The sequence below is a fragment of the Nanorana parkeri genome, unplaced genomic scaffold, assembly GCF_000935625.1.
Source record: "Nanorana parkeri isolate BGI_ZX_2015 unplaced genomic scaffold, ASM93562v1 scaffold571, whole genome shotgun sequence".
NCBI classification, from domain to species: domain Eukaryota; kingdom Metazoa; phylum Chordata; class Amphibia; order Anura; family Dicroglossidae; genus Nanorana; species Nanorana parkeri.
The window spans coordinates 81,865-94,580 of NW_017306839.1; the positions used below are offsets into that span (position 1 = coordinate 81,865).

The following is a 12,716-nucleotide window of genomic DNA, read 5'->3' on the forward strand; positions in this document are numbered from 1 at the left end:
AAAAAAAAAAAAAAAAAAAAGAAGGATTAGTTGCATTTTATGCACCACAATTAGTCACAGATCCCATCCAAAGAACAACATTTTTAAAAATCTGGTCCAATCACAGTACAGTATGCAGTGACTGGCGCACCCAGCTACCAATTACCTTACTAATGCGTTAGTCAAGCTGAAATAGATAAAACTGAAGGAATAGAAGGCACTATTAGGTTCCTACACTTCCGGTGAGGAAGGGTTTTCCTGTATATCGGGAATGTCATGTTTAAACCATACTTTATTTCAAGTCTCCTTGCTGTTTTTGCCTCCTACTATGACAACCCGAGTGAGTGAGAGTGCCCAATCGTACAGGCTCAAGCTTCTCACTCAGCATTCCAAAATATCAATATGAAGTGACACCAAGCTATCCCTGCCTCAGTATCATGCATCCACAAAGAAGGGAGAAGAAGAACTAGCTTAACTGATTTAATGCTTAAATGTAAAAACCAGGAGCTAAGCTTACTTTCCCTATTGCTCTTTGCAGCATAGTGTTTGGCAATCATACCAGACAACCTTTAAATGTAGTTTTAGCAGATGATGTGCAATAGATGAGGCTCAGGCGATTACTTGGTTCAGAAATGTGACAGCGGTCTAAATGGCCCACTGTCAGGTGCTTGTCAACCACCTCACCATAACCTATCAGGTTATACTTTCTCTTTGATCCCCAAGCCCTACTCTTTAGAAGCCACTGTTGCCACTGCAATGATGATGGCCAACATGCCTGAAACTGCTGTGCAGTTTGAAATATACATCTTAATAATATTAGGCTGTATCTGTGCTATAGTACCCCAGTGGTTTGTAATGTACAGTAGGACTAGGGTCATAAAAGGAACGATTTGCATGGCCCTGGCCACTATCCCAAAATTTAAAATATTAACCTTATTTTGGGGATTTCAGAAGTGACAACTGGACCAACAATGCAAGGAACAGTGTCACCTGTGATTTTTTTCCCCCCATGACCTTATATTTTCTTGCTCAGAGAAAGAGGGCTGAATGATGCTGGCTATCAGACTAATAACATCAAGTGGCAAAAATGTAAAAAAATGTAAGGAGAGAATCTCTAGTTTGAAGTTGAATACTGAAACAAAACTGGGTTTTGTTGTTATATTTTTGAATGGGCTAATTTGTCATTTATTGTTATTATTGGCTGTATTTCTGCTTAAAGCTTTCAATATGCACTGCTTTGCTAGAATGGGTTGGCCACTAATCACTACATAATACTCCAGGAATGAACAAAGCTACAGGACAGTAAAATTAAGCTTCAAACAGACAGGAAAAACCTGGTTACTGAAGTAATAGGGCACAGTTCCACAGCAAGTGCCAAGATATGCGGAACGAATGCTTGTATTTTCATAAAATCTGTCTGCATTAGAAATGTGGTGAGTAGTTAAAAGACAGAGCCAAACTAGATGCGCGCTGTGACCACAGAGCAGCTAACCGTAACTGGAAACAAAAAGGTCCGGGGAGGTGTGCGTATATGACCAAAGGCCTATCTGCTGTACCATTGGTAGCAGGTGCTGCAAAAACAACATTGAAAAATGTTAAAAAAAAGTGGAAGTGATCTTGTCCTTTGTATGATGTTAAAGCTCATGATGCTGGAAATCCAACATTATGTAGGAAAACACTCGTTTTAACTTGCAAAAGATGCTATATGCGCTTCCGAGTCTTGAGCTAAAGGTTCCTTAAACTGTGCTTGTACTCCGCTACAGTCAATGTCCTGCCTCCAACAAGAATGAAGACATCATGGGCAGGGTGGTGACACCCTGTTCTACAACACAATAGAAATTAACATGGCACTGCATCATGCATAAACACTGCAGGAAAGGCTAAACCATTCCATAAGGCAATAGGGGAGAAGCTTTAACATGCGTTCTTTAGGCTTAATTCACACCTAGGTGTATTGTCACAGCTGATTCAGTGCGACAAAACGTTCCGCCCAAGAAATCCCATTCATTTCAATGCCCCCCGTTCACACCTTTATTTTCGCTGGAAATAAAATGACAGGTGTTTTGTCCCATAGACTCAATAGAAAACATTTGCAAAATGCACATTAATTTTTTTCTGCGTTTTTGCGCACATTTTGCCCATTCACATGAATCTGCCAAAATCTGCTCACAAAAAAAGCACGACTTAATATTCAGCCTTGTAGTTAACATATAGTGTTACCATGAGAAAACAATTCAGTCTCATATTTATTTTTCTGACATTAAATATTATCTATACGTTTGTCTGGATTTCGGATATCTAGCACTATAGCACGAATATGAAAGTCCTTAAGAGAAAAGAGAATCCATGGCTCAAACATCTGGCGCTCTTCTGCTTTCTTCTTAAGAGGCTTACCCATTACAAATCAACACAAGAGGTCTATGGACAAAAACACTGTGCAAACAGAAACAGGAACCATACCGCACTGCTTACCGGGATTCCCACTTGATGAAGATGGGTGCTCGAAATGACTGCGGATGGCACCGCCACACATGAACAATAGAAAAATGTCACCAGCACATAAGTTGAAAAAGCAAAATATTTTATTGCCAATAGCTGTATCTCATTGGAAAGCGCTTTCGGGGCCTCGCAGGGTTGATGAAGGGGACCCTGAAAAACACTGGGCAAGCGCCTCTCTCTGTGCACACGTCTCATGTCAATGAATTAAAGTCCTATTCTTCATCTGCTCTGCGATTGCCAAATTTCATCTCGAGTCATTTCTAGAAAAAGCTATTAACTTAGGAATATCTCCGAGTATGCAACAGTGTGCAAAAGGGAGAAAATAAACCTGTGGTATATAGCAGTGACTGCACACCACAAGGCAAGGGCTATTTACTACAATCAGTTGATCCATATGTATACATACGGTGGCACTTGAATGCTTTGGGACATTTTTATAAATACTGCAAAAAGGCAAAAATTGCTGCTTATGCAATGTCCGATTACTTGTTTCTACCTGAAAATTGACTGCAAAATCTCATCAGTTTCTAAAGCGTACATAAAATAAAGCTAGAATATGCAGGGACCATCTGACTGACCTTCAGGGCAGCAATTTTATAAACATTATTACTCAGCTTGTCCAAGTGTTCCCCTTTATGCTATGCAGAGAAGAGGGGAGGAGCTGTGTGGCTATCGCCATATTCAGTGAGAAGAAAAGTGATCAGGACTATTTAAAACTATTTTTTTTTTTAATTATTATTGCAGGCCAAAATTATTTTTTATCCAAAATAATGTAATTTCCTAATACCAATGTTTTCTATGGATTTATGCCAAGTGACAGATAATTTGAAAGCTGAACTCCAGGGAAAATTCAGTTACCTTTGCAGTGGAGTTCCCTCACATTGCAAGGGTTAAATGGTCATTTTTGTCTATGGGAACATTAAAAAAAAAAAAAAAAAATATGAAAGTCCTTAAGAGAAAAGAGAATCCATGGCTCAAACATCTGGCGCTCTTCTGCTTTCTTCTTAAGAGGCTTACCCATTACAAATCAACACAAGAGGTCTATGGACAAAAACACTGTGCAAACAGAAACAGGAACCATACCGCACTGCTTACCGGGATTCCCACTTGATGAAGATGGGTGCTCGAAATGACTGCGGATGGCACCGCCACACATGAACAATAGAAAAATGTCACCAGCACATAAGTTGAAAAAGCAAAATATTTTATTGCCAATAGCTGTATCTCATTGGAAAGCGCTTTCGGGGCCTCGCAGGGTTGATGAAGGGGACCCTGAAAAACACTGGGCAAGCGCCTCTCTCTGTGCACACGTCTCATGTCAATGAATTAAAGTCCTATTCTTCATCTGCTCTGCGATTGCCAAATTTCATCTCGAGTCATTTCTAGAAAAAGCTATTAACTTAGGAATATCTCCGAGTATGCAACAGTGTGCAAAAGGGAGAAAATAAACCTGTGGTATATAGCAGTGACTGCACACCACAAGGCAAGGGCTATTTACTACAATCAGTTGATCCATATGTATACATACGGTGGCACTTGAATGCTTTGGGACATTTTTATAAATACTGCAAAAAGGCAAAAATTGCTGCTTATGCAATGTCCGATTACTTGTTTCTACCTGAAAATTGACTGCAAAATCTCATCAGTTTCTAAAGCGTACATAAAATAAAGCTAGAATATGCAGGGACCATCTGACTGACCTTCAGGGCAGCAATTTTATAAACATTATTACTCAGCTTGTCCAAGTGTTCCCCTTTATGCTATGCAGAGAAGAGGGGAGGAGCTGTGTGGCTATCGCCATATTCAGTGAGAAGAAAAGTGATCAGGACTATTTAAAACTATTTTTTTTTTTAATTATTATTGCAGGCCAAAATTATTTTTTATCCAAAATAATGTAATTTCCTAATACCAATGTTTTCTATGGATTTATGCCAAGTGACAGATAATTTGAAAGCTGAACTCCAGGGAAAATTCAGTTACCTTTGCAGTGGAGTTCCCTCACATTGCAAGGGTTAAATGGTCATTTTTGTCTATGGGAACATTAAAAAAAAAAAAAAAAAATCAGATTTACCATGTTGCTTGCTCCCCTGGCAGGTGGCACTTTGATTTTCTCTTCCGACGATCCAAGCTGTGCATGGGCCCTCGGAGTCCTCACTTACAATGCAGGACTTCTGGTCATGCACTGTACGTGATGTCAGAATGACGATGTGGCAAAGGAAAGACTGGTATTGTAACTGGGAGGAAGCCTGCGGCCGAGGGATACTGCAAGTAAAACAGCTTTTTAAAAGTTTGCCTTTTGAAAAACTATGTTTCACGTTACACCCATATTCAGGTTCTAACCGGAAACATGGCCACATGGCAGTGGTAATTTTGACACCAAATTTAATTTTCGTCTTAGTCTACAGGAAGTGCTTAGGGGACCAGAAGCCAAATTCACTAGTCTGGGAACTAATTTTCGTTTCGTTTTCATCTCGTTAACTGGTCTAGTATTTTGTTTTCGTCACAGAAAAACTGTTAAATTACGGGGGCGGGGAATAAAAAAATATTTTGTTGACAAAATTAACACTGCCTCATGGTAACCGCCCTTGTAGTATCTTGGAGGGAGTATCTCCAGATGCTAAACTGATCACGTTGCAACACATTACTGGCTAGAAAGCAAAAAAAAAAATCAAAAATTATATTTTATGAAAATGCCTTTCATATTTTTTTTAGATTTTACTATTAATGTTCCCCTAGACAAAAACAAGTGTATGAATTTGGATTTTCCCCGGAGTTCAGCTTTAACAAATACAGTTGCCAGCATGAATCGCCATTAAGGTATTACAGCAAAAAGATATCAATGCATGTATTCACATTGTACATATTCTAAAATCTGATGTACCATAAAAACCCCTATTACATTACACTGCATTACTGCAGCAACTGGAGGATGCATAAGGCCTGCACAGGATCAGAAATATGGATATTCTAGACACTCAACAAGGATTAGATCATATATACAAGACAGGGGGAAATTCAACTTATGTGATATGAGATGAAACAGATCATTTTGCATTTCATTTATAAAGAAGTCTGTTTTACTCATCACAGCCCAGAATTAATTCACAATATTCACACCTTTTAGACACAAAGGATTATAAAAAGGGGAGATTTAATTTTGGCAAGTACATTGGTAAAAAGGTTCCACTTAGTCATTCCTGGACCCAAATTGTGTTTCATTAAAAAAAAAAAAAATATTCCGCTGAAAATCAAAAAGATTTCCATGACATTTCCTCATTTTGCCAATACAGAAGGTGAAGATGGTTTTTGGTGGTGGTTATTATCCTTAATTTTATGATATGGGATTCATATACCAACAGTGTGTGCAGTGTTTTACAGAATAAAAGAAGACGGGACAGTTACAATACAATGCATGGATTAGTAGGAGGTTTCAATCAGACAAAGGGAGATGCAAAGCTAGCAGCTGCTGATGTACTGTCTCTTTAGAAAACCCATCCCTGTTGATTCATTATTTGTTATTAAACAATTAGTGGAAAATATTTCAAACATGTAATAGAAAAGAAGTTATAAAACAGTTTAAAAGAATACAAATTGACCAAAACCATTCCAGTTTCTCTTCAACTTAGAGAAATGGCAACCGTTTGCTTAAAAACTGTGGAACAGCACAAGAACAGAATATAAAGCATACTAGGTGTTCTAACTCTCCCCCCTACTCTATCCCAAACGTAAAGGTGACCACACACCTTACAATTATCTGCAGATTTTCTGTGGTCAGATGGAAAAAGTGCAACAGATTGGCCCAGTGGGAGATTCCCCCATCTACGCTAAACTGTGTGGATGGAGTAATCTGTGGCATCTTTTCCATCTGAACACAGAAAATCTGCAGATAATTGTAAGGTGTATGGCCAGCTTTAAATAAAAAAAATCCAATGTTTAATAAAAACCCTGATGCAGAATCAATTAAACTCTCTATATTGGGAAGAAAAAAATGTAACAAATCTTTCCATAGAACATATCCAATCAAAAAGGGGACATTACACTGGGGGCAATTAAAGGGAAATAAATCAGTTTTGTGGTGTAAATATTGGCACATTTACTGTGTGTCGAATTAACAATGTTCTGAGAGAAGTTCTATGTGGTAGTACACCAGCCACACTGAATCATCTAAACAGTTTCTTTAAGTGTCTGATTTTACCAGAGTGGTGTAAAAACTGTAGCGAGGAGAGGTGACAATCAGAACTGCAGCAAGGAGAATGTATGGATGGCAAGCAAGGTGCAACAAATGGAGGAAGGAGAAAAATGAATGATAATACCAGCAGAAGATTACCGTACCTCAAATTTATGACAAACATTTGGCACGGGGTGAAGTAAGAGCACTACCACCCTGCGACAAATAATTGACGTGAACTGCTTTCATTTCTTGCAGGAAGTGCCAATTAAACAAACCTAGAAATTGGTGCATTTTTTGGGTGTGCACCAGACTTTGTTAATCCCCCACTGTTTCTATTATACAGCATGTATTATAGTGTGCACTTAAAAAAAATGTAATAAAAAATAAAAGTTGTGGTCAAATTCGGATTTGCTTTTTGGGATTTAAGTGTAACTATGCTTTTAACGGTTATCCTAACCAAGTTATGACAAAGCATTTTAGAAATCTCAGAAACTGAGAATAAGTATGTAGCTGAGAAATGCAATTCTTATATTCCAGCCCGGTTCAAGCAGAAATAAATTTTAAAAAAAAGTGAAAACTACTAATTAAATGAATGTGTAAACAATGTTCATGAATCACAAGAGTATTATAAGCAAGTAATTGTTTAAATATGCTCATAATTAACAACACAAAGACACATTACGATGACACAAGGCCTCACAGTGCTAACCACTACACACGAGGTCTATGCCAAGTCAGTCCAGACTACGCTGGCCAATGGAAGTGGAGGATGGAAAGCTACAGCTTTGCTGTAACGTGTCCATAAACACTAATTATCACCAGATTGGAGTCTGCAACACTTTCGGTTACATGACTGCCATGGAAATTCAGGAGATATGTGAACATGCTACACCAAGCTGCACAAAGAATGGAAATTTCCAGTGCAATACTCTTTCAATGTGTTGTTTACCAAGGCATGATGTGGTTAATCTGGATGCTGCACCGCAGGCCTCAGAATCTAAAGCAAACATAGATGGGACACCTAGAATGTAACAATATAGATTAAAAGTTTAAAGTGAAACCGTACAGAAAGCAATATGGGAGCTGCCATATTTGTTTTAAGATATTGGCTCCATTCCTATGATCCTGTATCCCCTACCTAGCGACTCATCTGATCTAAAACATGTATACAGCCAGTGAAATCTGAACGCCTGTGGACCTAGTCATCAGCAGGCACCACATTTCTCTTAGAAAAGTTCTTATTTGATACATGCAGTTTCGGTGCTCCTCTGCCACCCTAATCCTGGGGAAGGTTTGGTTTAGTGAGCACAGCCTTTCAATCTGCTCCAACTGAAAACAATGCCAAAGTGCTGTGTCCTGCTACATCGCCAGTTACTCAGAAAAGATATCAACTAAACAATATGATATATGGATAGCCACTAGAGAAAGATCAACACATGAACTACAAATCATGATCATATAAAAACAGAGAATGTATCCTGAAAACCACATCTAAAACATTTTTGGTCAAAGTTGACAAATTAAAAATTTACAATGAAAACAACTCAGCCCCATGCAGAGCTCTTCACAAAACAAATGTGCACAGATCCACTAACTAAAACATGAGCTCAGCAGACAGAATGGACATTAGCCTAACCGGACCACTATACCATCTTTACACAAATTCTTTGATAGTCCACCATTCAACAAAAGTTAAAATTACCAGTAAGGAGGAAGGAAATCCCACCATGGAGTAATATCTTTAGTGGGTATATAAAAACAGTAAAATCACATGTGTTCAAAATAACGCCAAGTATCACATCTACTGCACTTTGGAAAAGATGACTGAGGGATTGTAGACAATAGGTGGAGGGATTGTAGACAATAGGTGGTCCCCAAATACACCCACTACATTCCCATTTAAAAAAAGCATATCTGGAATATGTAGCATGAAAGATCACGCTATGCTTAGGAACACAAGATGAGCTATAAGAACAAAAGGCTTAAATCGGGGTTAGAGGACCACCCAGTATTTGGATAAAAAAAAATTTCTACTGCTTCCTAAATACTTAAATGCTGACATTCGGGCCCTCTTAAAAAGTCCCAGCACAAGGGTTAAAACACTGTGCAGGTAGCCCTTTTAGGCGTCTGCCCCTCTTTAGGATGTATGCCTTGAAACAGATTACATAGTCCCCGGTAATATAAAAGATCACATACAGGGATAAAGAGCTAGAGAGATCACACAAATAGTGATGTAGATGCATTACTGGCAATGTGTGAGGTTGGTACAGCTCGGCGTCTGGCTTTCCGTTTCTGAAATCTGGATCTCATTAAGACTTTGTACTTTTTGTTAATGAACTCTGAAAAAGGCAGTTGTGGATGACATAAATCATTTGGCATATGTTGTGATCATGGCTAATGATCAGTGGCTCGTCCGCCTTTTTCCTCATTCACACAAGGGCCAAAAGCTGCAGAAGGATGTGCTTGACGTGTTTGGAGAAATGTCATTTTTCATAGAGATCTCAGGGATCACTGTATGATGGCAAGTATTCTAAGCATATGCAGAATAATCTTTAGCAGGAAGGAAGCAGACAAATGAAAGAAAAGTACAAAAATTTAATCTGCAGAAAAATTTGGGGAGGCAGGAAGATGGAGGAAGTGAAGGTCTTTTGGAAAAAGCAGGAAAGGATACCAATTCTGGAATCCTGCTGTTATGAATCTGTAATGTTCTATCTTTACGGGAACCTGTACTATTGCTGCTATAACAAAACCAAACCCTGACCACCCAACGTTTATCAGTTTCAGGCCTCACCTGTACTCACCAAATGTAATCCACTGTGGATATACAGCAACAAAAAAATAGCATGGAAGACAACACAAGTAGTACATAAGCCGTGTCATACCCAAGCAAATATTTGTTGGGCTTGACTTTAGGGAACGTCAACAGAAAGACTGCTTATTAGCAGAGAGGGACTAAAAGATGCCAACAACTGTATTCTGTAGGAGCACTTTAACACTCTGTAATAAGTTGCAGTGCAAATGTGTCCATAATGTCCATGTAATAGAATCCAATGCAATTCAAACTTTTATTCACCAACTACAGGCAGTCCCCGAGTTACAAACATCCGACTTGCATACAACTCATACTTACAAACGGAGCCTATTACTATACTGCAGGGGGTCCCAGGCTGCAGCCAAAGTGTACAGCGCAGCGTTCCAGTAGTTGTAATGCTACCGCACTCGTGCCGACGAGGAGTGCCCTCCTTTTTTGGGTCTGGTTCGTAGTACTGTACGTACAGGGACAATGTGAGGTGAAATCTTCTGATCAGGGGCACACACAGCAAAACAAACATTACAGGGGGGTTAACCCTATGCAAGCAAAACTAAAAAAAAATTTTTTGAGCTGGGGTTACATTTAAAAAATTTACCCGTTTCAACTTACATACAAATTCAACTTAAGAACAAACCTACAGAACCTATCTTGTTCGTAACCCGGGGGCTGCCTGTATCATTATTCATGCACCCTTGAGTCTAAGTGACTGTAATGAGTTGTTTGGAACATTCCTTTTCTCACAGTGTTTTACGATATCAACAGTTGGGGTCTGTACACCGTAGACCTAATATAACAGAGAGAGGATTAGAAATGATCTGACTAATGCACTATTTTACTTTTTAAGACAACTGTCAAATAAAAATAAGCCCTCATAGTACTTATGTGGCCACAGATACCACATTAGTTTAGGAGGATACAGATCAATCAGCGGCAATGACTAATCCTGGTGCATCCCAGCTTATATCTATCTGTTTGATGAGGGTGTCTGGTTGAACTAAACTGTTACCCATAGCTATTACATAATCTTATCTTAAAAAGACAGTAAATGTGCTCTGGTCTAAAATATTTGTATGTTAACAACAGCCAAAGTGTGTGCCTACATGTACCTGTGATTGATTTCAGATAGATCTCTGAGGCCGTGTGTTGCCCCCATGGATTCTAGGCACATACTTGGGGCCTTGACTGCCCCCCCCCCTTCCTTATGACATTGCCAGCTATAGTCAGATTTAGGCGAGAAACTCAACAAAAGTGATAAAGAAATTAAAAGGGTTAAACAGTAATTATTTTTTAAAAATAATTTTGTTTTAAAAGGAAAGCTATAATAGTTTGTGCTACCCATACAAATTCACCCTAAATATTGGTCTCTATGAAAAGTTAACATCTTACAAAACGTTCTTTTGTTAAATAAGAGGATTGTCTTTGGGCTCCCTGGTTCTGCGCCTTGTCTGCTTTTAATATTCCAGTGATTTCCTGAAAGTTAAGCCCTGGATTTTGCAGTGAAATCCTCTGTGCTAGGAGGAACATAACAAGTTTATGTAACTAAAACCTTCCTAGATTTGCAAACACACCGCAGATCTTTGGTGTCAGCTTTCTGAAGTTCAGATGATTAAATAATACACGATTCTGAGAGATTTGCAAAGAACACTGCATTTGTACGGCATACATTGTGCCAATCTTCCCAACTGATGCTAATAGCACTTGTGGTTTAACCCTTACCGCAGAAGTTTTCTGAAAACCTCCAGTAATGGATGTGAGAAGGTTCCAAGCCTAAACTGATGAATATTCTAAAATATTAACACAATTTGAAAAATAAATGAGTCAACATTTTAGATACCTTAACCTACTTTTTTTCTGCTATTTCTACTGCTGATGTGAACGCTTACCTTTGCTGCAGTTACTCAATGTACTGACGTTTTCCTTTACCCTGACTCATGCAGTACCTGCAGACCATGTTTTTCTGTGTAAGAGTGACTCCTTTGCTTGAAGGGTCCTAAGGAGCCTCCCTTACTTCGAAGTAAAACTACAGCCTGTCAGCATGGCACTGCCTGCACCGACGGGCACAGGCAGCCTGTGAGCATTGTGTAAAGCAACTTGTAAGCACCACGCATGCACAATGGCCTATGAATTATGGGACATGTAGTCCAGAGGAGGGGGATTGGATGGCGGTGCAGAAAATAGTGAGTGGATCGAAAATTGGGGGAAGCTGCTCAAAGGAGCCCGAGGTTGTGATAAAATTTATGGTCAGTATTTAAGCACTCTTTGTGCTACATTCATTTATGCAGACCCCCAAAATCCTTGAGATATAAGATAATAGTAGCTTAAATAGGTGAGGAGTTAGCAAGTTTTTATGTTAACGATGATCTTGAAAAAAAGGCCTGACCATGCACCTGGTGTACTTGGTGCACAATATACAGATACACCTCAAGCATATCGCTCAAAGTTTAAAAAAAAAAAAGGAGTATACCACCACCAAAAAACACTAACTGCGATTCTAAATCTTTCCCACTATAGCCTAATTTTTTTTTTTTTTTTAATATGTGCCACTTTGAGGTCAAGCAAGACCAAAAAAAAAAATTATTTCCTCTATCCATTCCCATGCCTTCCACACAGATGGACAGACCTATTGCTGAAATCTATTTGTCTTAATTTGCTTTTGGTGCTACAACTCTAGTATGTATTCCTATTACAATGCTGATGTTATAACAGGATAGGATATGCTGGGACTTTAGAGCCCCCCAGGAAAAGATACAAAGAAGTGTTACTGGAATTAGAAAGATCAACACCTAACAGCGGGGTATGTAAATATCAAAAAATAAAAATATCTCCCTGGAGTTCAGATATAATCTCTCACAGTATTAAGGAAAAGGACACACAGGAGATTAGAATTAGAAGGTACAACCCCTAACAGTGGGGTCTGCAAATATATGAAAGTAAAATATAATTGCCCCAACAGCATAGCATGGCTATCCCAAATGTCAGAGTCAGTGTTTGCATGTCGGAATCCATCACAAGTCACAAAGCCAGGGTCCTATTGACAGATGAGAACCGTTTCTTGGCTAAGCAGGGGCATGACTAATTGATGACAGGCGTATGTCTGTGTTGGACTGTTTCCACGAAGGGTGGGTGTGTGCGCAAGTGTGTCACCGAGTCTGGAAACCGAACAAGACATGGTCCTGAGGCAGTGCAGATCTACTGAAACTTTAAAAAAAAAAAAGGAGAGGGGGGGGGGGGGAGAGGGGGAGGGGAGTCCAGTGA

General features: G+C 39.1%; 1 protein-coding gene across 1 annotated transcript in view; it reads right to left on the reverse strand.

Annotated features, from left to right (window-relative positions):
* NNT (nicotinamide nucleotide transhydrogenase) overlaps positions 1–12,716 on the reverse strand; it is a 120,002-nt gene that overhangs the window by 6,660 nt on the left and 100,626 nt on the right. The window lies entirely within an intron of this gene.